General features: G+C 43.5%; 1 long non-coding RNA gene across 1 annotated transcript; it reads left to right on the top strand.

Moving 5' to 3' along the window:
• The first annotated feature begins 1,715 nt into the window (after positions 1 to 1,715).
• On the top strand, positions 1,716 to 26,325 carry LOC118173045. Its single transcript, XR_004753974.1, has 2 exons — positions 1,716 to 1,775; positions 25,570 to 26,325. It is a non-coding gene; the product is annotated as an uncharacterized LOC118173045 (long non-coding RNA).

Genomic DNA, 26,325 nt, shown 5'->3' with positions numbered 1-26,325 from the left:
AGGTCTATCCTTGGAGCAGCGACCTCCTGTCCTGCTCCCAGCTCCCTGTGTTGGAGTTGGCTACGGTGAACTCATCTGATTTCACTAAAGCAAGCAGACCAGGTGACTGACTGCTCTCTCCTTGTCTGCCACACTGTGAAGTCTTGTTTTGCACCCAGGTGTTAGCAGATATATATATATGTTTTACCTCTAATCAGAATTTTCTAATCAGTTTCCTAATATTATTTTTAATCAGGAACTGCTGCAAAACAATATGATGTGTGCTCAGAAGTTATTTTTTAGTAAAAGAGAAGAACTTGAAAATGGAGCCAAGGGAGTTCTTCGTATTTTTTCTTTTAGTTTTGCCTTTATTTCGACAGTTACAGCTCTGTCTGTTCCATAGGCCATTGCACAGAGCAGCTCCACCCCGATCTGGGGTCAGACAGGAGGTTATGAAAATTTACTCACCGATTCACTCTATGCACTGTAGGTTTTGTGAAATGGATTCATTTAGAAGTTTAATTACTGGAGATTAAATATATGACAGTAGGGCTAGACTAGAACATAACACTGATGCTCAGCCAACCCTGAACCTGCATATTTGACTTGCTCAGCAAAATCCCGTCAGATCTGTAGAACCACCAGATTTACCTACATACATTTTCAGATTGTGTTTTGTGGGAGCTGGTTTTTGCTTTTATGATTTATGTGATGTTAGAGGATTATGTAAAATGTACTTAGATCTTCATCTCATTTTCTCTGCCCTGAAAACACACCCAACTATGAGTTAATGAAATTTAATAATATATACAGAGTGTCTCTCTATACAATTTTTTGCAAGATGCTTTTCCAATTTTATTTTGTTAACAAAACCATCACATGCTTGGGTTGAATACCACTTTCAGACTTACAGACTCATAAAACTTATTATAGTTGAGGGAGAAAGACAAATATGTAATTAAAAAATAAAAATAAAAATAATAAAAACAAGCCAGAAGAAGAATCCAAGAGGATAGAAATTAAAGCCGTAAATGAAATATATATTTATTTTTTAAATTATTTTAATTAAGCTTTGCAATCATCTTGAGAAATGACCCGTATTTTTTATGAGGAAGGGCTCTTTGGCAACCCAGACTCTTAATTTTCCCCAGAGTGATAGTGACGGTGTATGGGACTCATCCATCCACAAAGCCCATTCGACTTCTTGTTTGCTCTGATTGCTGTTCATGACCCGACCAGTGACCATTTTCCCCTGGGGACACTTTGCAGGGATGTGCACTTGGTGTGTGAGTGGATTTGCAGACCAGCACTGCAGCTGTGCCTGCTGCAGGCTCTGGGAAGAGCAGGGCTAACCCTGCTGGCCTGTGGGGCAGAGGGAACCACACAGCTCCTTGCCCCTTTGCATCTCTGTTTGATAGAGCTGGAAGGGCTCCAGAGGCACATTTGGAGACACCTCACCCTCAGGATCATGGAGGATGTAGCGACACACAGATGTCACCTTGTTCATTCACTGGAAAAGATGGGTTTTACCTAGATTGCTCCTCAGAGATACAAATCCAAGCTGAAGCCAGTTACTGGAAGGTTGCATCTGCCCCGGTGATACACTGCAGTGCTTAATGAGTTACTGCTGGGAGCAGCCCGCTGCTCACCCACCTGTGGCAGAGCATCAGGGGGCTGAGGTGCCCACAGGAAACCCTTTAAAAGCATCCATGCCTCCCCCTCTGTTCTTTGCTGGTGGAGGAGGCTTCCTGGAGGCAGTGTTGCTCTGACCCTTTCTGACCAGAGAGCTATAGCAGGTAGGAGATTTGCAGAGAGTATTTAACTTTTCTTCTACTTCCCAGTACTATTTTAGTGACAGTCTTTGTGCTGTTCTTTTTTTCTCACTTCAGGTGAAAATGTAGGGCTAGCAGTTGGTGCAGAAATGTTATTATGCTATCACTGATTTCATTAGCCTATATTGTTTTAAATCAATATAGGGAGAAAAAAATAATAATACTAAAGCCAGAATGGATTTAGCATGCTATGCAAGGTGACATGTTCCGACACAGATCAGTGCTAGCATTGGGTTGGACCAGAAGCAGAAAGGACTGAGAGGTCTTTCTACTTAAAGCTGGCTCTTGTGCCACCACAGGGGTGACACAGGTGTTCCTTGTGCTCTGTGTGCATGTGTTATGTGCCCCCAGAATACTAATGTTTGTTTTTCTGGGTCAGTAGTTAGAAAATCCTGATTCCTTTCAACATCTTCCAGCAGTTGAGTTAACAGCTACTTCTGAGAAGTAGGGAATCAGCTGCTGCATCTCTGAATCCTGGAGCACATCTTTCCAAGAGACACACTTCTGGAGACAGCAATAAAACCACATCTGTGATTTTGTGAGGAAAAACAATAGCAGTGTCCTCATGCATTAGGGAGCGTCCTTTCATGTGGTGAGCCCGGCACCAACCCCACTATTCCATAGGAGATCACAGCAGTCACAAAGCACCAAATGAGTGAAAACAAATTGACATTTTGCCACATGTTCATGAACCTGGGGACACTTTGGTTCTCCTGGTCAGCACCACTGTGGCAGGGACTTGTGACTGTGGCCATGCTGTGACTTTTATTTGCCTAGCTGGCTACTGCTCATATGCAGAGCCCATGCAAAGAGAAGTTGGGGAAAAAAAAAAAAACCTCTCCCTGCAAGTGGCAAATACAGGATCATACCTGCAGTCTTCATGGCTAAGATGAGCATGAAGTTGAGGCATACTCAGGACAGCTGAGAATAATTATCCTCTAACTGATGTGGTGGAGACTGATGACCCTTAAGAACCATTTGATTCATGTGAATAGGTTTCCTGGGAGCTGTGCTCAAATGTTGATGTGATGAGCCATGATTCTTTCGTCTACAGTTCTGGGGCCTTTATGTCACCGTGTTTTGAGCCAATGCTTACAATTCGCATCAATATGCCAAGTAAAACTTCCTGAACATAGTTCCTGCATCTGTGCAGTAGTTGGCTTTCAAAGTTAACTGTCCCTGCTGTTTCATATTTTTTAGATGCCAGCAGTGATTAGACATTACCATGGGCTAATTGCTTGTACAATTTCAGTTTTTTACCTTGCAGCTGCCTTGAAATTTACAGCTGCAACAACAGGAACAAGCCCCATGCTCTCAGAAAATACAAATTAGTCAAAAACAAAACTATTTTTCGTGTTTTGTTTGCAGCTGTTTATCCCAAAATTGGAGAGCTACTTACACCCCCTCACTCTGAACTGTATAAACAGACATTACCCCAGTCTGAGGCAACATATATTTAATGCCAGCCCAGAGCTCAGCAAAGGCACCTTCTCAGCTCAGAGACAATTACTCACATTTATGATTACTACTCTCGATCTCCAGAGGTTTCTTTTAATGCAAGGGATGCTGAACACTTAGTTTAAAGGATTAGTGTGATATGTGTTTTTTTGTCTCTGATACTGCTGTTCAGTCCAGATGTACACAAACAGACTCTACTCCTGCTGTAGCTGCTGTGTGCACACCTAGGAGTCAATACGCAGTGTTGCAAACACCTCAGGGAGTGGCTGAATTTTAAAACCTATCATGCTGCAAGCACTGTTTCTCAGTCTCTGAACAGGACATGTAAATCACGGGTTGGAAATCTTATGTACAATTTTTTTTCAATAATAGCATGTGCCCAGTACAGTGTTGTTTTTTTTTTTAAAAAAAAAAAAAAAAAGCTTGCAGACACACCCAGAATGTTGCCTCTTTGGGGCAGCATTGCCCAAGGGTTAATGTCTTTTTCCCTAGAATGAATTTCTGTATTAACTGAACTGACCCTCCTTAGGACAGAGGCATCCAGATGATGGCAGGGTGTGTAATGTCCTGTTAGCAGAGCATCTGTAGCTGACGCTACATGTGTTTCCAGCCTGTCCTGGCTTCAAGTACTGCTCCTAGTCCAGGTATTGTCACCCAAAATAGAGGAATCACCTCGTCTTCTGGCAAATTTTGGCATGCCATTATTAGACTCAGATGCTGGAACATGTGCTAATGCTGGAGAGCCTACATCATGCCTGTGGATGTTTGCTAATCCCAAATTTCAGAGCCTCCCTGGTCTTGCCAGAACATCAAAGCTTAGCGCAGAGCATTGCAGCACAGATGAGGAAATTACAAAGGGGCAGTACATGGCAGGTAATGGATTAGGGTCTTTCAGAGGAGTGAACGTTTGGATCAGGAAAATGATAGGTAATTACAAAAGGTATGGGACTAGAGATGGTTCCAGGATTCACTTATATCTGCTGCTTTTTCTCTTGTCAGCATTTCCTCTGCCCCTTTCCCCGTATCCCCTGTAGGCAGAAATGTGAGAGGCAAGTGGCTGCTGCCCATCTCTTCCTTTTCCTCCCATCCTGGCTCTGCTTCCAGGTGCTGCAGGGCTCAGACCCTGGAGGCTGTCTGCTCTGCTGTTAGCAACGCTTCATCTTGCTTGCTGCAAAAAACATATGGCAAATCAGTTCTCCTGGCTCACTTTATGGGGACAAATCCCCAAGCAAAGGCCAGCACGTGAGCTCAGACACACATACTTGTCCAGATGTTAGTCAATGCCAAAATGAAAATAAGAGTAAGAAACCAAACCTGAAGCCACTCTAGGAAACAGTATTTCCAAAAGCATTTCTCTGAGCAATTGTAAAAAGATGCTCAAATAGCTCAGGCCACTTTCAGTTCCTAATTCTAAATAACCTTGAAACAAAAGACTAAGCTGCCGTTTACAGGACAAAGCAAGTGCAGGCTGGCTAAGCAGGGAAGTGAGTGTTTAGACAGCACAGGGTGGGGAATTATAACTAGGCCTTTCTCTCTTCATGTACAGGCAGAGCCAATAATATGCCATTTAAAAAGCTGCCCTGAGTATTGATGCGCTGGTGGAATCATGGCTCTGCAGTGAGGGTGCTCCTTGCCTGCTGGCCTAGCAGATGCGTGCTGGTTGTTTGGGCCACCTAGCAGATGCGTGCTGGTTGTTTGGGGGGGGGGGCAAAAATACCTGCAAGCGGAAGGTCAGAGCTGCAGGACAAGCCTGCGTTGGCCAATGTAACCAGAGAGGTCTCTGTGCTGTTGGAGTTCACATGCAGTGTGATGTCTTGCTGCATTTTCCACCTAGAGTGGCTTCCAACAAAAGCCATAGAAGCCTTTCTGGCCTCCATCTCCAGCTGCATGGAGCCACTTTTGCCACCAACTCTCCAAAAATCCTAGCCATTTGTTGACTCTTAAAAGCTAACAGGGGCTCCAGAACTGTGTTTTGCTCATATAAAGACCTACAGCAGCAATTTTCACCCCTAGTCCTGAGACTGGATGCTAAGGGGAAGACCACATCCTATTTCACAACCAGGACTCCCTGGCTGTATGGAGATTTAGGCTTTGCTGTGTAGTCCAGGTGCCTTTTGATTTGAGCTGTGGCTGTGTTGGTCTCACAGGAGAAGTAACATTTTGTGTTGGGGCTGCTGGGAATAAGCTATGGCCAGGAAATGAGAAAATGTGGCTGTTCCTCGCCTGCCTTTTCATTGCTTTCCTCCCTCTGTGCTCCAGCCTCTCCTAGCACATCAGAAGGCACTCAACAGCCACAGGAAAATGGCTGTGTATGTGCTCTGCCCTCCCTGGAGACAGGGCAATACCTTGCTACTGTTATTAGCACGTAAAGTTTTTTTCATCAGGGAAAAAAATAGCATGGCTGGTACCACAGCACTCATGGCCCTAAAGCTTCTTGCAGTAGGTCATGGAATATCTACACCCCTCAGCACCAGTTACTGCTTTTCTTCCTCTGTCTCTCTCTTTTTGTCATAAGCAAGAAATAAGAAACTGTCCTTTCCCCTACTTACCTCATTAGGACTTTAATAACTGAAAGCACATTTTTGGCAATTATAGTTGGCAGCCATCAGTGTTTCTATTTTTTTAAACAAGTCTGAACCTTTGCAGCAGTCTCAACAACAAAAAAAAAGCTTTTCCCTCTCTCTTTTTGTAAGCTTAAAGAAAGTCTTTGCCACTGTTGTGTAATATTCTCGAGTAGAACAACTAACTTTCTATACAGTTATCAAAATTAAGGAGTTTACAGTTTTTCCAGCTGTTTTCTGTGATGCAACATAAACAATAAGAGCAATGGCTTGCCTTGGAAATGCTCCATGCGAGCCACACAACTGGATTCCAGCACGATAAGGTTAGGTTACGCCGTCTGCTGCTTGTTGTTCTTCTCAAATTTCTGAGTCAGCAAAAGCAACCAGGAGGAAACACACAGATATCTTACCCTCGCCCATTTTCATTCTTTCCCCGTGCCAGGATTAATGCAATAACATCGGTGTAGGGTGCAGGGAGTTACCGAGGAAGTTTTTGTGGTTTCTAGAGAAGAGGCTTTGGGCTTTCCATGGGGGGTGGAGGGGAATAATCTTGTGGCATTTCCAGAAGTAAAAACTTGCAGAATAATGGAGTTCTCATGCTTGTGTGTAAGGTGAGCTCTGTGAAGCCGGGGCCAATCCATCAGCACTGGGAGCACAAGAGGGTCACTGGCCCTTGCTGTGAAATGCTCCAAGGATGGATGTAGCCATGAGTGCTCTGCCCATGTTCTGTTTGGACACTAAGTAGCTTTGGTCTCAGCTGGGGTTGTTGGTTTTTATTGTTTTTTACCTCTCCCACAGATGAATCATGCCTTGCAAGAAGCGCAAAGCATGCAATCCCTTCCCCATCATGTGGAAGTGGGATGGACAGCAAGCTGGTGGCTGGCGTGGGGTGAAAGGGGTGGAAGAAGGCTGTGTGTCGCTGAGGTTAGTTTGATGCTGCTGCCCCTCCAGCTCCAGGGCAGTGATGAAGCAAATCTCGGTGGGTCTAAGAAGCGATGGGTGGAGTGAGTGGAGTGGAACATTTTCAGGACAAAATACTGTCCTGAAATTGTGCCCCAATGACATTGAAGCACCAGATTTAGGTGTTAAGTGCGTGGTTTCAATATCTGAGCTAATACCTGCTCTGACTTTGAGTCAGTGCTCTCAGTGTGGGAGAGAGCTAGGTGGAAAACTAAATCATGTCTGCAAGCGCTTCAACTGTACGTGCCGATGAAGCATGAATGTAGCCAAGGGCTACTAAAGTGCATCTTTTTTCTTCTCTAGGCCTGAGCTTTCTAAGACAACCATGGCTTTTTATTAACGCCAAGGCAGTGTTGTGAAGGTTCTGTAGCACCTCATGGCAATCCTCAACCACAGCTGGAAAGGTACATTTCCCACAAATTCTATTTTATTGCTGAGCTTCAAGTGGAAAACTAAGTGAAGGATGACAGTGCTACTAGCATCTAATTCCACCACTCAGTTCCTTTATCCTTCTATGATCTTTTTCAACTGGTGAGAAACAGCAGGGTCTGATGCTGGTTGCGTGCCATGGGAATCATCTGAAACCGAACAGAGCCTTCCAAAGAGATTTTTAATGAATTACAAAGTTTTTCCCCTCATTGACGTGCAACAAGCCCTCTCCTGCCTCCCCCACGCCTGTCTCTTTCTATGGCTGCAACGCCTGGTCATGCCCTGCTCCCCGGAGGAGAAGCCAGGCATGTCTGAAGTGTTCAGGCATCACTGCCAAGGTACGGGAGGAGGCTTTTTGGGGCTGCGTGCCAAGCTACTAGCTGCTGGAGGAGCCTCAAGTCAGGGGCTGGAAATGTGACTGACCCAGCTAGGGGTGATGGGTCCCTCAATGGAGGACTGAAGGCAACAAGCAGATTCCTGGAGGGGTTTGGAGCCAGTCCTCTAGGCAGACTAAGACTAGAAGGAAAACAATGCGATATCAATGTGGGTTAACAGAGCAATAGCTCCAGAGCGTTGGTTTGGTTGGCGTACTACAGCTCTCAATGCAGTTGTGAAGAGGAGCAGTGATGCAGTATCCCTCAAAATCTCCAATTCTTGTTGAATCAATGGCTTAAAGAAAAAGAAACCAATGTGAAGAGGTGGGAGAGAAACAGGCTATCCACATGCAAAGATTTTCCAGATTTTAGACATTTTTCTGTTCTGCACCAACACAAACTCAAGGCCTCCCAAATGATTCAGCAATTGAAAGAGGCCTATTCAGGAATAAAGGAGAGTCTGAGGGCAGGGCCAGTTGCGTAGGATCTGGGAGGTGCAGCTGGCTCTGAGTTACAGTGCAGGCTCTTGAATTTGGTTCTCCCACATTCCTGATGATCTGACCAAAAACTAGGAAATTCCTTGCTATGTGGTGAGGCTCTCTTGGCTTTTGCTGGGGAATACTGGCCAGCTGCTGAGGAACCTTTCCTGGTGAAAGGGCCATCAGCATCAACATGTTCTCACAAAGTCTTGTGATGAACTGATATTGCAGTGTAGGTGTTTCATGGGAGGAGTCCCAGCCTCCAAATAAAATACTCTAACAGGCTTAGCAGCAGTATAAACACCAACTCCGATGAAAGATACTCAAACAAATATTCGTATAGCCTCTCAAACTTCAATGGTGCTTTCATGGGATCATCCTGTAAAGCAATACAACAGTTTCCTTGTAGACTGCTCAAGATTTCCATCACCTGCAGCTACTGATTGTGGTGACTTGAGGTTTGTAGCTAATTGAGAGATGCATCAGGACAGAAACCTTCTGACTGCTCTAATAACCCTCATTCACCTCAGCCTTGTATGCCTGTACTGTGTGTAGTGCGTCAGGTGAATTTATTTTGCCTAATAAAAACTCTACAGGGGAAACTCACCTGCAGATAAGTTCCCTAAAACTTCTGTAGCTCTTTCAGAAATTGATAGCAATAGCTACTCTGCTGAACCTTTTCACATGAGGTTGAAATAAACTCTTATAAACTAATGGCTTCTGCAGTGTTATCAGAACATTGTTAAGATGCTGCTTCACTGCTGTTCTGCCCATAACTTCAAGCTTCTTAGTGTGTTTGTGCTTCCCTAAAAACCTTGGCATCTCTTTTTCAATATACAGTTTTTAATCTTCACAGTTGAGTTCATCTTGGGTTTAAACATGACCTTCAAGTTTATATATGTAAAAGAAAAGCTAAATAGAAAAATGCCTTATTTTTGTTCATTCTCTTGATTTTTTTTAAAAAGAAAATAAATTGGTCCTAAATGCATGATTGTTGTGGGAGATGAACAGTGACCAACACTGTATTGGTTGTAACACCTTAGTATCAAGAAAGCCATATTGTTCTAAATGAATTTTAGTGGGATTACTGTGGAAAAAAAGAAAGGGAAGCATTATTGCAGATACATTTCACCAAGGGAAATAGCAGACAGTGGAAATCTCCCATCTAATTGCTGCACAGGTTGATAATGAAATGATTAATACAAAGATGAAAGGGCAGAGCATTAGACTCAGGCTGAAGAAAATCTTGAAGCTAAGAACTAGCTAATAATTTTGAGCATGTTCTTCAGGGCAGAGGCACTCATTACAATACCTGGTGCAGAGGGATGATGTAAGGCAGCCTAAGGATGGAAAACCTTGCTCAGTGATGCATTGAATAGGCATGGGCAGAGGAAATAATTGCCAATTCTGGGACATTTTAGGAGCCATTAAGGTTGCTTTGGCGTGTCCCACCCTGGGACCACAAGTAGGGGACCTGCCCTCCTGGAGACAATGGCAGACCTCTCTGTGGGCGAGAGCAGGGGCATGTCCTGGCAGAGCAAGCTTTTCCCATTAAGCTGTTCCTTTTTCCTTTCTAAATTGTTGGTTGTTAGTATCTCCTTCCTGCAGAGGCCCGTGGATTTTGGCTCAGCTGGAGAAGGGTGGGTTTCTGTAAGTTGATTCCTTTATTAAGCAGAACCTGGTGTCTCTGCTGCTTGCTGACATTGTCATAAACCCCTGCAAACTGGTACCGACACTCCTGCTAACCAGAAGCCTGATCCCTCATTCCAATGAGGAGTACCTGAGCTTTGAGTCCATTTGTCAGCTTTGGCAGGCTCAGTGATTTATTTGATCTGCAAATAAGTCTTCCTCCCACCCCTTTCCCCCCTTTATATTGTTCTGTATCCTTTACTAGAAAGATGTGAATCTCACCAGAAGCTGGGGGGAAGTTAAGGTGCTTGTCCAACTTCTCAGCATGTATCTGAAATACCCTTTTTGCTCCAAGTGGTATCAGGGAAGTTTTCACAAATTAGACTCAATGTTCTTAGGAAATGGACATGAAATTAATAGCTTCCTTAATACTGATTTTTTAACTCCCACTAGCTGATGTGCCTGTTCCAGGACTCTCTATACAGTGGCAACTCAAAGTTGACTGTAACTGCATGGACACCTGTAGAAACTTGGCCTTGAATCTACTCATGGCTTCTTGGCAGGTCTTCTCCATTTTATCTGGGATTTAACCAGCAGTAATTGACTTTCAGGAAAGGACTAGTAATTTCCCTTTCCAAGCTCAGTACCAGATTCTGGCAGGACACAAATGCCTGTGCTGGAAGGCTCAAACCTTTCTGTCGACTGGAGCTGAGGTGTGAGACAGACACACAGGGCAGGATAATTCTGTTTCTCTAGTTCCCAGTGCAGCTAGCTATCTCTCTTTTTTTTTTTTTTCATATTCTTTGCTTAGAGCATGATAGTCCCTGCCACATTTGCTCTGTTTGCTCCAAAACATGGCTGTGGCTCCAGCAGCAGCACACACACCCCAGGATGTAAGGCAGGATCACCCCTGCATGCTGGCCAATGTCTGGTACCATGGGAAAGGTGGGGCTGGCACCACCTTGTGCCCACAAAAGCGTATCAGGTCCCTTGGTCATAAAAAGCTCTCCAGTGTCTGCTCTAGCTGCAGGTGGTGGTGACATGCAGCTCGCTGGCTGTGCGTTAAACCCAGCACCCCTCTTCGTGCTGTTAAGCGTATTCTTCTGGGCTGAGTAAATTACCACTGGACATCTGTAAAACACATTTATGTGGCTTGAAGGTTTCTATAGACAAAGATGGGTTAGCTCTAGCTACCCTCCCAGTTTAGCCCCAGGGTACGTTTCTGCTGTGGATGTCTCCAGTGACGAGCAGCATTCCAGAGTTAACAAAAGGCTAGGGAAGGGTTTGTGGTCTGTGTTATCCATTAGCTGCTAGAAGCCTGTGCCAAACATTCTTATTGTTACAGTTGATTTGTCTGTAGATATCAATGGATATACCTCTGAGAGCAAGGGAATTCTGCCTATAGGAACCAGTCTCCAATGGTTCACAATTTAATGTATTTCCACGCACTGTGTTGGGAATTGCACATTATTAATACGTATGCTATCTGATTGCTAAAACCCAGGGGGATACATTTGCTTTTCCTCATTCCTCAAGCTTGCAAAAGTGCATTCATATGTTCCATTTCTTGCAGGGTTACAGTCTTTATTGAATCCACTGGAGCATGTACAGCATTGTTAGGCATATATGTTTTTTAGAAGGATCAGAATTTGTCTTTCTCTTTCAAAAAAAAAAAAACTAATTTAGGGATGGAGACAATCCTTTTGTTCTGTTCCTTGAACAGTGCCTAGTTATGGATTTCTGACCCGTGAATTATGTACCTGTGTGTTGTAATTATTTAAGGAAGAGTGACTAAATAGCTGTGTAGAAAGGCAACAGAGCACCCACAGATGTGCTCTGCCCTCCTGCACAGAGGTATAGCTGAAGAGCTGCTTTAGCAGAGTGACTGCTCACTGCACAGGAGTCATGGATCCTGATTAAGGTGCGCTGGCTAAAATATATACACTGAATATTTTTATAAACTTTAAAAAAGTTCATAGGATGAACTCATGGTACTCATGGTACAAGTAACTTTTCTAATTTGTAGAGATAATTCAAAGAGATGAAATCAGTAAGACCTTTTCTATTGGCAAGGGCCTCTTAAAATTGGGAATCAAAATTACCTTATAACAACAGCTTATACGTGGCAAACAAATGTCTACTGAGCACATTTGCTGGAATTATTTATGCCTTGCTCTCAGTCTGTATGTGAAGTATACTGCTAACATAGCACTTGTCTAATTTAAAGCTGGGAGTGAAGCCATTGTGTTTAGTAGAAGGTATGTATGAGTGGGGGAAATCCAAAGATATTATTTTCCAGGCCATACATGTTTTTAAATGAGACATGCTGCAATCTGGTTATTCCAAAGGGGGACAGGAAAAGGGAAATTTCTCAAGAAGTATTTTCATGAACCATGAAGATAAATCACCTCCTTCAGAGCTGAGTTAGCAGTAGTCACTGAAGCCATAATTCCTAAACCGGGAGGAACTCAGTGTAACCCCTCATACATGTGCTGGCCGCACGCTACACCCACAGAGCGTTTGTTTAAAAGTTTAGTTCCTCCAGTACCTAGGGGAACCCTGGTGAAAGGGAGCACTAATTATATTTGAAGTTACTAATATGCTATTAAAAGCAAGCCTGCTGTTTCAAGTTGGCTGTGCACGACTTTTGTGATTAGAGGAAGGAGAGCAGCAGATAACGAGATAAAGATATCCACCAGAGCTGATTCGTGATATTTGCAGAGCACAAAGAAGAAATGGGGAGCTGTGCTGCTGTGAATGACCCTCCCTTCATCTGGCCCCTAACGCTTCAGTTGCTTTGATTCATCCTTGTGCTTTATACAGGCACTTTAGCCACTAAAGGGCCAAGCAGAAACTGTGATCACTTCTGGCCATTCATCGGGGTCTGAATTTTCTGCTGCTTGTTGGAGCAAAACGCAAGCTCAGCCTTCTGAGAGCAACTTCCAGAGATGCCCTAGACTGCAAGTGTGGTTTCTTCCTGTTGCAGCGATGCCCCAAAGCTCCAGAGAGAGGCTGAGGAGGGCTCTGGGAGGGGACTGCAATAGTGCTGGAGTGTCCTCACCTCTCCCAGCCTTCCCACCCACTCCAGCCTTTTGAAAGACCCATTATCTTTTACAACTGGGCAAAGGGGCCCATCTCCTGGGGAGGTATTTCATCTGCCATCCAATCCCTTCCTGCTGCCTAAACTCAGCCAAAAAACACTGGGTTTAACCCTTGCAGACCTGATTCTCTTCAGACATTTGGGTGACTCTGCTTGGGAAGGGTTTTGCAGTTTCATAAGAAGGCACAAGATCAGGACATTGATTTTTCTCTTTTCAGCACACTGCTGAAAACAGGGTCTAAAGCACCAAAATAATCAACTCAAAAATAGAGACCAGAAATGTGTAACTCATCTAAGGTACTAGACAGTGACAGACTATATAAAATGTTATTGTTCAACAAACGCTGTCTCTAATAAACTCCATTTACTAGTGTTAGCAGTTTGGCAACTTGGAAACCCCAAACTCCAGTTAAGTAAAGAAACAAAAAGCAGAGCCATATGATGATACCCATAAACTGCACAGCTGGTTTCTGTTTTAAATAGATATTCTACTTTTCATATTAAATATGGGTGCTTAGAGTGCAGAAAAAATCATATGTCTTTCTGGAAAATGAGAACCAAGTTCCAAAGTCAAAAATCCCTGGATGCATACAGCCATTAAAAATAAAAGTGTGCTTTTTCTCTAACTAGCTACTGTTATAGCAGAGATGAACCCACCTTGGCTGAGTAGTAGGGGTGACTGATGTTCCTGCATCAGTTCCCAGGGGAGACTTGGACCCCTGGAGATGCTGCAGAAGTTGTAATGCTCAGTGTCCCCATGATAGGTGCGTAAGGCCAGATCCAGCACCCCTCTCTGTTACCAGTTTCAGCAATGATGGAAAGAACTCAGGGTTTTGCATGAAAAATCTTTAGTTCTTCATAACAAATTGACTGTCCCTACCATCATTTCTTGTTATATCTTAAGATTTTTGACTGAAGATGATTTAAAGGGCCTTAAAAATACCGTTATACTCAATAACCTTTGTATATTTTGAGTGAAATTAAAATATACTAAGTATTCCTATATTTGTCTGAAAATATTTATAGTATCCTCTAAATAAATCTTCAATTCATCTGCTGATGGCAATGGAAGAGATGGCTGTTAATTTTGCCTTTTGTTTGCTAAGTCTCCCAGAGAATTTCACTTTCACTGCTTGTCTGCTTTTTGATAATTTTGTTACGTGCAAAGTCCTGGAAAGCTTCCAATTCTCTGTATTGCAACCAGCAGACAGCTGCTGACAAAATTAAATTGTATCATCAGCCTATTATGATTGCCAGTCTTTGGTTCTGATTGGGTATTTTGGTTATGTACGCATATGGCCAGGAAATAGGAGGCTATGTCCCGTTAGAATGTTTTTCTTTTATATTTATAAGTAGAAATAGACTTGTGCTCCCACAGCAGTGTTCTCCAGAACAGCCTCAGTTTCTGATGGTGCTGTGCACAGGCTGCAAGCAAGCAGCCTGCAGCCAGCACGGTGGGAGAGGCACTGGAGCAGTTCCCTTCCTGCTAGGCTGGTTTCTGTACAGACACAAGTCAGGGACCCAGGGACACTCCTGAAAGGAGCCTTGTTCTGGTGGTGTGAGTTTCTGAGAGGCTGGGGAGGTCAGAAGGAAGTGTATATCTAAATCCACCAATGTTTCATTCATCTCTAGATGCTGGAGGAGGCACCTTGAACATTCTCACCCAAGTTTAGCTTGAATTCAGAACATTTCTGTTGTTTGGGTTTCGTTTTAATCCAAAGTTTCAAGTCTGAGGTCATCTTTCCTGACAGTAGCAGAATTTGCAAAGGGCACATGATGTGGCAGCCCCAAGTCATTGCTCTTCTAGTACAGACAGCTATTTTGGTGAAATCTTCCAGCAATTTTAAAAACATCCAAAAGATGTTTTACTGAGGGGGTTATGCAAAAATTCTAAACACAAACCATAATTCTCTTCTATCATATGCCTTCTACCATAAGTAGCCTTTGATAAATAACAAAACAATTTAAGCAGCAGCACTTAAATTTGGGGAGGATTTTTGGCAGACCGAGTAGCTTTAGGAAGCAAACCTTTCCAGAGGCCAGGATGTAAGTAATAACACATTTAGGCACGTGGGGGGAGAGAGGGAATTCAGAGAAAGTTGTTGATGTTGCCCACCAGAGCTGGAGACCGTCAGATGCTCCTTCCATGCAGTTCTGCAGCTCAGGGCTCCAGAGCCTTTCTGTGACCATGGCCATCATTTACCTTGTGCTAATGAGCTGAGACAGGGTGGCAAATGTGCAGGGAAGGCAGTGAGGAGACCCTGGTTGCAGGATTCAGCCTGTGGACGGCCTGGCTGTGTGCTCAGCAGTGGCTGAAGCGAGTCTGTAGGTGTTTTTCTTCGAGAAGGTTGTTTTAGGTTAGCAGTCCCGGAGACCTCCATGCTCGGCAGATGTGCCTCAGTCTCCTGCTAAAGTAATTCCGCTTTCAAAACATGAAACAGCATCTAGGGCTAGAAAGTGGAAAAGGCAGAATGGGAAGGAAAGGGGTGATCTGGAGGATTCAGCCTCCCAGGACAACCAGACAAAAAGTCTTGTGTATGCCTTGTGGTAAGAGGTAAGTCTGCATTCAGAACTGACAGCAGGGTTGGGGGAGATAGAAAAACCCTGTCTGTTGTCTCACCTTTATCCCATAGCAAGGAGGTATTGACAAGTTGAACTGCTGTTCTCAGGGTGAGAGCCCCACTTCCTGGACCTGCTGCCCAGGGTGGGCCCATCACATGATGGGAACCTCACGAGCATGTCAGTCAGAGAGAGGAGGTGAGAGATGTTTTCAGCTTCAGCGAAAAAGTAGCTAAAACCACAGGTTTGGAGAGACAAAATCTTGCTAGCTACAGATGAGAGTGTATTTATGGAGCGTGGACCCCCTCGTACAGGAGACAGTGGTGAAATGAGCAACTCTAACCCTGGAAGAATGCCTCCTGAGAGCCAGCAGCCCTGAGAGAGAAGTGGAGAGATCCCAAGAAGTAAAGAACATGGGTCAAACAGAGGAAGCAAAAGGCAAACAGAAGCCATTTGGAAGCATAAGCATCGTGGATCACACTATGTCCTGTGGAGAGGGCATGGAAAAGTGGTCCCTCTCTGAGCTACGGTGCAAGGGGTATGGAGAGCATCTTTGCTTTGTCCCAGAGCTTCAGTGACTGCAGGAACTAAAAGAAGTCAGTGCAAAGGAATATGCTACAGTGTGAATTTGTCAGATCCAAACTCAATAAATCAATGAGATAGGAGGCACTGCCAACCCTTTGGCCGCATTCACACTTGCATTTTTGAATGGACAAGAGCTTTCCTGCCAGCTGGATTGTCATCTGATAAGCAGAAAAAATTAGGCTGCAGAAATATAATCAAACCATTCTGAGGGCAGTAAGGAAATGCAGGCTGCTGATAAGAGACCTTCAGGACAAGCGATGTTTCTGCCTGGGTTGCTGGCTCAGAGAGGCGCCATCCCCAGCAGTGCAGAGGAGGCATGGGCATGGCTGCAGCACACCACCATGATATGCATGGAATTACTGTCCTTCTGCACTTTGTCTGGGACACACAGCTTTACCAGGCCTTATTTTGCAGAGGGAGAGTTTCCTTTAGTCTTGATGGAGCCATTAAATAATGAACTGGCAAACCTTCAAAGAAGAGGCATTAATGCACCCATAAAAACCAGCATAGAATGTGATCAGCAACCACACAAAGGAAAGGAAGAAAACTCCAGGAAAAGTAAAAGAACAGCTTATCTACTTGGAGGAACCACTTAGCTGAACAACAAAATGAAGTTTCTCACCACTATCAGTGGTTTGGGACAGGACAGCTCATCTACCCGGAGTGAAAGCATCCTGCAGCTGGGAGATCAAGGGCAGCTGCTGGCACCCTGAGCCAGACAGGAGCAATGTGGCCAGCCAGCTTTGGGAGCAAGCTTTCCAAAAGAAGAGCTGTGCTGAAAAGCCTGAAAATGCATTTTCCACAGATTGAGAACCCTCCTTTGGCTTCCTGCTCTAGTTCTTGGGATGGATGGTATAAATCAGCCCCGAATGAAGAGGCTGAAAGATACATAAAATATCTTAGGGTACTAAGCCAATAACAAATCAAAACGGATCAAAGCAGTGGACTGCTGTGTGTAGCACAGCCTGCTGCACTGACAACTCAAAGATTAATGCTGCTCGGATTCAGTCATGTGCTTGCCCTTGCCCTGGCCTCCTCTGTGTCTCCTGGCCTCCCTCAGGGATCCAGGTCTCTCCCACAGGTCCATTGAACATGCTGACAAGTCTGACACAGATTCTCCTCAGCCACATTGCATCAACAGCCAGTCAAGAAGAGCCTACAGATTCCAAGGAATGTGTAACTCATCTCTTCAGGCCCCTCTGTTCCTGCCTGTGCAAGAGTCAGTTCATAAAGGCTGACATTTGCACTTCTGAACAGACCTTTTTTTTTTTTTCCTCTCAAGCTGCCTTCAAATGCAACGGGAGAAATAAAAGTTTGGTATCTGCTCTCCAACAGGTAAGCAACAATGTTCATCCCCTGTGCAATGGAATAAGCTTTCTCAGATGTTGGCCAGTACAAACACTGATGTTTTCAATGCAGAGGCACTGAAGAAACTGCTGGTTTCTCTTCCCTGAGAAGGGAAGAACATGATCAAAGGAAATGGGAACTGACCCCATCCCAAGGGCAAGACAGGGCAGAACCAAACCCCTTTGAATATCTGAAAGGGCCCATATAAACCACCAGGGACTTCATCTCCTAAACTCCACTTGATTAAGAGAGTTGATGCTGTCTTTGGATCTCCCAAGCTCATGGATTTATTTGAGGTCAAGAAAAGTGACAATATATTTTGAGGCTTATTCAGGGAAGCCTCAGAGATCATGAGGCTAGAAAACAGCATTTGATCAAGTCCCACAGAGAAAGCACCAGACCTTCTGAGGCTCTGAAAGGCAGCATCACCCAGTGAAATAGCTCTTCAGGGCACCAAGGAGTCTGGTAGGGATCGAAGAGTTCGGGTAGGGGGAGAAGGAGGCAAGGCAGGGCAGCGGTGAAGGAAAGGAGCAGCCAGAACTGAGAGACTTCAGTGTACAGCAGGTAAGAGAGCCCTGGGGATAGTTCATGTGTTGGAAGTGTTTTCACATGCCTGATCCAGACTGAGTGACCCTATAGGTAGCTGGCATCTGCAGTAGGATCTGATGGTAATGTCTTTTAAAGAGAAAAGAGCCGTGGCCAGGTTTCAGAAGCGTGGGCTGACAAAGCACTTGCACCTGCAGTCTGCTATACTACACATGCAGTCACTGTAAGCACTTAAGCAGATTAAATGCAGACCCTAGGTGTTCTCTTGGCTCACGCAGCCCAGGAGAACAGTCGGCACTTCTTTAAAACTGCAATGCTCTGCAAGTACATAGCTTTGCTTTCATTGTGGCTTCAACTGCACCTTTTTCATAAAGAGTTTATTTCACTACTTGACTGACAACTAAGCCAATGCTGTGGCAGAGGCAGTACGACTTGTAACCAAGTATGCCCATCACCACCAGCTTGCTCCATTACCCCTCATTTGCACAGCCCTTCCTGACTCAGCTGTGATATTACCAGACTGGGCCTTCACATCTCAGTTTTCATTGTGAGCATGCCAAGATGGTTTTTCAATACCGTGCTTTAATCACGTTGCATCCTTCAGCATTAGTGGAAACATGGCTCTAAAGCCCTGGGCCAGTGTACCTCATGATTAAAGTACCACCTTGCTGCTTTTCTGCTAAAATAGGTACATTCTAAATTGGGACAAACATTGGATATCTGATTTCTGGGAAGCAGATCAGAGCACCAGAGTTGTACCAGATACTGTTCATCCTTTGTGCTCACTTATTCTGTTTGTTCTTCCCTGTGTGCATTCCCTGCTGCATTAATGCTATGATACCAGCTAAAATTACCTCATCATTTGTCTATTGAATTAAAAGATCATCAGGGCATTAAAATGTAATTTAGTAGCTGCTGTTTACACAGATTGGTCATTAAAGATTCCAAGCTCCATTTAGCTTAGAGCTTACAAAGCAACACATTAAGCTACAACTGCAAGGCCCCCTTTCAGCAAAGTAACTAGCACGTGCTTATGTACCATTAAATTTAGTGAGCTTTAGGCTTGGATTTTTGAATTGTGTTCATTAGAAACAACTGTAATGTCCAATGGTTACTTTGAATTATATCTTTTTTTTAATGCCACAAAAATTCCTGCAAAAATCATCAGTCAGAGCATTGAAGGCCATCTTAGAAACCAACATCCATCCAGTCATACCATGAATAAAGTAGTGTTTGTATACACAAGCTTTGTACTTGAGTGTAAAACCCACAGGCTGTGCATTGCCATTTGAGAGGCAGCAGTGACTGGGAAACACCTTGGCCACTGTTGACTCAAGTGTTACCTTTCAGTAAGGCTGAAAAAATTAAACCAAGTCACAGAACACCTGCATCACTCATTTATTATGTTATTCAATAGAGCTTTTTGTGTTGGCTTCTTTTGTTTCTCTCTCTCCATTGATGCTATCATAGTTTAACTGGCACCACGGCAAATGTTCACAGCTGTCTACAAGATGTTGGTGAGTGCATCGTGCCAGTCATGCATGCTGTCACCAAGGAGATGAATTTATTTCATTCTTCAGCAAGATAGGTCTGTAATATGACCTAATAAAATAAAATCTTTCAGCAAGAGTTGGGAGAATATCCATCAGTCTTCAGGTTAAACCAAGAAAGCCAAGCTTGTGCTGATACTGTTATGATTTAAGCAGCCATGCACTGAAATTTTAATCAAGTGGTCACAGGACAAATCCTAGTACATAATATAAGCAAGGTGCTTATTAAATTTGGTATGTACAGAGCTTCTTGCGTGTCTCCAACCTGGTCAAAAAGGGGATTCGTTTATATATGAATACATATGTGCACATGAAAGTTTTGTATGAATTATAAGGTTAGCATTTTATATGGCAGCTAGGGTGATTCATGTTCTCTGATCCACCGATTCGCCTAAGCATTTCAGCCAAAGCAGCTCCACTCATGCTTGTTGACTGGAGTGCTTTTGTGTTTTGCTGAATTTTTGCAGGCTGAAACATTTGCTTGCAACCCCTCTGTGGATCCAGACCTGAAGTGTGAGGCTCCCACAGTCTGCACCCAAGTTTTTGCTTAGAGACCTCTTGGTGAACTATTGGAGAACTCTTGCGAGAAACTTAGAGACTTCACATGTGGTACTTTGAGCGAAACCCACACCTGATTTCTGGTCTGGCTGCTGCCTGGAGTGAGTGAAGAGCGCAGGCTGCAGCAGTTGGCTTACTCCTTTGATTTATGTGAGATGTCAAGGAACCTTGGATTTATTTAACATACATACATATTCAGCCAGAATTAACCAGCCTATAGCCAAAACCAGCAGCTCAAGTAGAACTGCTGTCCTGTCAGGCTGTGTTTGCAAGTGTGCTGAAGCAGGTGGTGATGGGGAAGGCCATCAGGCAGGAGGCAATGCTGCCTGCCTGTAGCCCCTTGCTGCTCTGTGCAAGTGGGATCTGTTCAGATTGAATGGCAGGTCAAGGTGTTTTCACTCAGTGATTAGCACAAACGCAGCTCTTTTCCACTGAGAGTGGAGGCTGAGGAAACTAGGTGGCTCTTGTGGGGGATCATTTTGGTTGGGAGTTGAGGCTGGAGTGGAAAAGGGATTCCTGCATTCCCAGGAGAAAGCTTAGCACCTAGGTGACCTTACGTCCTTTTCTACATGAAGTCAGAAGACCTGCATTATGTGTGTTCATCCAAGGTAATGAATGTGTGTGTGTATGTTTAACCTAGAGTGTTGATGGAATTGGAAAGCTATCCCCTATCCTGTTCTTCTGAGGAGTCTTTACAGAAAGCCTTGAGTTATGCTTCTTGAAAAAAAAATACTTCTTTTTTCTTGCTATAGGTTTTTCATAACAATGGCAATATAATATATCCTGTTTAATGTTATATTGACTTACTATAACAGACTGCCTGTTTAGTGTAGCTAGAATGGAGTCATTATACCCTCTATCATGTTTCAGAAAGTAGTAACCTTCAATTACATCTACACAGACTTGTTTTTTAAATGACAGAATAATTTATCTAGGAACACTAACCAGATTCATCTTGATTTAGTTCTGTAATCAAAAAGAACTAAGCTACTCAGAGCAAAAGTGTTTTACCAGCTATGAAATTTTCACTTTTTCAAGTCCAGTCTAAATGCCTTTACAGTGCTCGTTCAGTGAGATCCTCTCTTAAAAGCACATTACAAGGTCATTGTTGCAGCATTTGTCTTGAGCGATGAGTATTACTTGAAATGACAGCGCATCAATGTCAAGTGCTGGTGTCCTCCCAGTATTTCTAAGTTTCTTGGAAATAAAGTGTCCCCCAGGTAGAGGGAAAAAGAAATTGGTTCATCCAAACAATTTTACTTCATTTTTATATGCAAGTCTAAAGAATGTCTGCTGCAAAATACTGGTTTCCTGAATGCTATAAATCTTTCTGCTTCAGTAACTTGTCTTAATTGTTCCTACCTTTCACTCATCCATTCAAGGTATGTACTCTTAGTATCATTCAGTTGTGATTTTTAGCCTTTACAAGAGAGGGGTGTGCAGTTGTGTCAGCAGCTTGTGCTCGGCAGAGGTGTAGGTGTCTATAACTTCTGTAGTAGCTGTGATTCACAACCCCGGGGCTGTTCCACGGCCCTCCTCAGCAAGCTGTGATGATGTACTGTGTAGCTGGAAATGAACGTAATTCCAGAGATGCAGAAGGAGATTTGCTGGGCAGTTTGAAGTTGTGGACTTCAAAATGAAGGAGGTGATCTGGAAACTCGCCCCTCTTGTTAAAGCTGTGACTGCTGCTAAAGTAGCTGGATCCCCACACCTTGTGTGGATTTCTTTGTGCCTTGCATGGGAAAAGCACTGCAGGGAGTGGTTTTGATGCTCCTGTTAAAGAAGGAGCAGAAGTTATAGTACAAAAACCTTGGAAATGGGACTTGTTTCTGATGAGAGCAGGGCTGTGTTTGTACCACAGCAGGTGGTACGGTTCCCCACAGGTGGGTGAGGCTGATTCAAGGCTTCAAGCAGCTCAGGCATTGCACAATGGCCCTAAGGACAAAGTTATCAGCCTGTCTCTTCTCTCCTGCCATGGCTGAGGTGGCAACAGTGTGTTGCCTTCCCTTCTCTTTTGAAATGATGGCTCTTCCTACTGGTAGACAAGCAGCCAAAAGCCTTTCTCTCCAGGGATGTGGCACCAGCAGAGGATAGAGGAGGGTCCCTGCTCCCTCTTCTCTGGGTTGTTCTGCTTATCCCACAGCTGCCTGCCCTGCCCAGGCAGAGGCTGGCCCTGGAGATGTCCCTGTTAATCTGGTTACAAGGGTGAGAGAGGCAGCAGCATGGGTATTGGCACACAGCTCGGGGTGTGCATTGGCACTGCCAGCACATCTTGAAGCTCATGTCATGTTTTTGCTATCTACAAATATGTATTCCATAACACAATTAAAATGTTGAGCATGCTTTGATGCAACAGCTAAGACGAAGAGTACATCAAGAGTCAAGTTTAAAAAGCAAAGGTGTTTGAACATTTTAACTTTAGGCTATAAACTAAATATCAAAAATAAGAGGTCAGAGAAAGATGTTTTCTGCCACAATTGATGAATAACTAACTATTAGGAGAGTTATATTTTGCACAGTAAAGCAAGGGATAATATTTGATGGGAGTAGACGTTCATCTCCTGGCAGAGCAATGCTCTTGTTTCTTGTCTTCTGTAGTAGCAAAAATAATGATCTAATGCCTTAATACATACTAGAACATCCATATTCTGAGTTCAGTCACTTGTATTGCTACCACGTGTAATTATTGCTTATGGTATCAATTTCTTTAAAAAAGGTCTTTCTGTCAGAGTTAACAGCCCTCTTGTAACGACCTGCTGATGAACTTTGTTTTAGGGTCTCTGCTACCATGTTGTAGCTGGCTTGTCATCTGAAAATTCAACATCTTTCATCATAGACCCTATAGATTAATGGCAGAAAGGTCCCTAATTCTCAATTACGTTAGCACTCCTTCTCGAGTTTTAAAGACAAAGGGGTGAGGAAGGCAGGGAACTTGGTGTTCTCAGTCTGGCTTCTTTTCTAGTTGAAAGCAGGGAAGCCTGAGTCCCCACCCCTGTGGGACTTCATTAATACTTCTCCCAGGTGAACTTAGCCCCTCACAAAAGCGTTCTTTGTATTTTGCCTTTAACCAGCTCTTTGTTTGGGCAGATATCCAGGCCAGTAAGAATAAAATGTCAATATTCTGTGTTGAATCAGTGGCTTTTTCCTGCTTTATGTTTGAAGAGAGAATTTCAGAGAGAGTTATAATTGCGCATAGAAATAAATGCATTTGTGTGTATATATAAATGAGGAAGAAGTACATAATTTATATTGAAAAATGTAAATTTCAAAGAGGAATTAGATTTTATGGGCACTTTTTTAAAGCCATGAGTGTTTTGCACACTTCAGCATGGGCTTTATGCAGCTGAGGAATTGCAATTCTTATTTACAGTACCTGGTAATGTGAAAACAGCCAGAAATTGCCCTTTAAGCAGCCTAACTCTGATAACCAAAATGTTGCTGTGTGGCTGTGGATAAAGGGAGAAATGCAGAACTCTTAATCCAGGCACACTTTCCTGAGGATATACATTAATGGTGCGATAGGAACGTCTATACCCATGACTTGCTGCTGGTAGGACTCACAACAGTGGTTCTGCAGGATGGATGAAGCTGCTGGCAGCATTTCTACATTTCTCTTGCATGCAGAAGAATTTTTCTTGCTCCTCCAAACCACTGCACATAGGTTGTGTGTTAAGCCCTAAGTGGTTTGATTCTGTTCATTTTAACACTCGTCCCTCTACTGATAAGTGGTATTCCAAAAAGTCTTTTACCGATAATAACTTCTGAAGAGACACTGAAAATAGGCAACTTTGGTATGAACTTCTTGCTGGACTTGTTGCATAACAGGGGACAGATGCTGTGACCTATCAGTGGCTCTCTTCTAAAGAGCAAAAATAAGAGGAGGAACAATAAATTTGAAAAAGACCCAGACAACTTGCATTTACTTCATCTCACCAGAATGTAAACTAGAGTGGATCTTTGATGTTACATGCACAGATGTTGTATCCGACACATCTCATGGCAAGCGCCGAGTGAGAAGTGACTGAAGGACAGGAAGCTCAGTAGACCACAAACATTCAACGCTACGGGGATGGCCCAGAGCTGCAACCTACATAAACAGTCATCTAACTCAAGTTTAAATTAAAGCAGTGCTTTCCAAGATACAATAAATGTGCTTAGAAAGATGCATGTACTGCATTCTGCCTGCATCCTGTGATATCAGGCGTTCTTCAAAGACTTAGCTTTTTGGTTATCCAAAAAATACTAACACATGTCAGTTGTGTGCCCGTGAATTGAGCCACTATTTTATTAGCTAGACAGAAACTCCTTTTTCACAATTTATTCTGCTTTCTGTTCTTGGTATATCTGTGGGCAGGGAGGATGTCTTCCTCTTGTCCTACAAATAATACTTTTAAAGGCTATCTGAACTTAATCACAGACTCCTGAGTCCACATATTTTAAGCTTAGCGTTAAAGTGGGGTTTCAATTCACCCTCTCTCATCAGTTACATTTGTGTTTTGGGCCTGGGGGTTCAATGTGCAGTTATAGAAGTATCAGCTGTGTTGTAAAGGGGTCAAAGCAGGAGACTGCAGAAATTTGGGGGGCAGTGTTGCTTGGGAATTAAGAGAGATTGTGAATGTCTGTGTTCACTAAAACACACAAACAAAACTGTTCCTTCTTGGGCCAGCAGAGCTTGGCTTTTCTCTTGCTACAAATTGACTGTGTGTTTGCATGGTTGTTCTGTGAAATGTGTTTTCCACCTATGTGTCACTCTTAATTCCCCTTTTGAATCCCAGGCAGCTTTGGGAGAAGTATCTCACGCTGCTTTAGCGGTGCTCTGTCCTCTAAATGATTTCTGGGGCAATTCATGGGTTTACAAGCTTAACGTTCTTACTGCAAGCACTGATGCAGCAAACGCCAATGGAAGAAATCAGGCTGGCACAAACCCATTTTTAATGCAGTCATAATACTCATGGGTTATCTTTTTTTTATTTATTTTTTCCCCTCCTCTTACATGTTCATGCTCTTATTTCCATTGCCTGTGTGCTTCTCTGTATACTGCTGTAGCAGCTTCTCTGTATACTGCTGTAGCAAGATGTTAGTATGCTGCATAATAAAAAGCCAGTTAGACCCAGGCTAGAACAGTCTATTTATAATGGATGTCGTTGAATTCTATTGTGTGTACCAGTGACACTATTGTCGTTGTCCTCAATATACTCTGTTAGCTTTTGATGGTTTTGACATAGACAGTGGATTGTTCTGATTTCTCCAGACTTGACAGTTTAAATTTAAAAGAACAAAAAATCAAGATGATAGGAAATTGACTGACATATTTGGACCTAAATATTATAAATGTGTATAAAAGGATACACGCAAGCAGTCAAGAGATCTAGTGCAAAAGCTGTTGAATGTTACCAATTTATCACCCATGTTAGTATCTCTGTGGGGGGGGTTGTGTTTCGTGTCTGTACTTCTGGGCGTTGCAGTGTTCCCAGCGGGGAGTCGGAGGGGACATGTTTGGGACAATGCACTGTTTCTAATCAGCTATACAAAAGTTGATGAATAGCAGCAGATTTATAATCTGAAATTATTCCTTCCAAGTAGTTTTTTATTGTAATACCAGGAAACTAGCCTTTTTTTTAAGCGCTTTATTGAAATCATCTGGATATACTCCACCTAATAAAACGGTAGTCTATGGCTGCTGGACTTCCTGTGAGAAAGAAGAATTAATCAGATATGCACAGACACTATAAAGAGGAATGGAAGTTGTATCAGTTGCTGTAACATAATGGAAAACGCGTTGGATCCGTGTGTCAGTGGGTGTAAGATGATTTCAGCACAGTGCTGGTCGCTGGAGCCATATCCACTTTCCCCAGCTGAAGATGGCGTGTTTGTGTTACGGTTGCTCTCATTCAAGACAAACTGAGCAGGAACACTGGTACAAATATTTTTGGGAGTTATTTTCTTTCCCCTGCAGTCAGCAAAAGCAGTGTTTGGAAGCTGTTCTGGGTGGAAATCATTCCAAGTGAAAGGTTTGAAAGCAAGCAGCCTATTGTCTGCTGCTTACCCGGAGCCTCTCACAAGGACACGCATTGTGTTGTGGGGTGCCGCGAAGATGTGCGTGCTGAGCTGCTGAGACATCTTGGATGAGTGCACAGAGCAACTTGTGGCTTTGTTGAATGCAAGAAGCAAATGCAGAATTGGTTCCTAAGTCTGAAAATGAAGAAGCAAAGAGCTGCCATTCAGGATGTCTGATTTTGTACTGTGCAAGCAAATAATGGCTTGCCCACATGTCACTGGCCATCTTAAACTCCAGGATGGTCTGCAAAGGCTCTTTCTAGAGGCACTTGTATAATTTAGGTCTGTATTAGGAAAATAAAATAAAACTTCCTTCCTGGCA

Source organism: Oxyura jamaicensis, chromosome 12, assembly GCF_011077185.1.
Source record: "Oxyura jamaicensis isolate SHBP4307 breed ruddy duck chromosome 12, BPBGC_Ojam_1.0, whole genome shotgun sequence".
Taxonomy (NCBI): domain Eukaryota; kingdom Metazoa; phylum Chordata; class Aves; order Anseriformes; family Anatidae; genus Oxyura; species Oxyura jamaicensis.
Note: the sequence above shows the minus strand (reverse complement) of the source record. Positions and strands in the feature narration are given on the sequence as shown.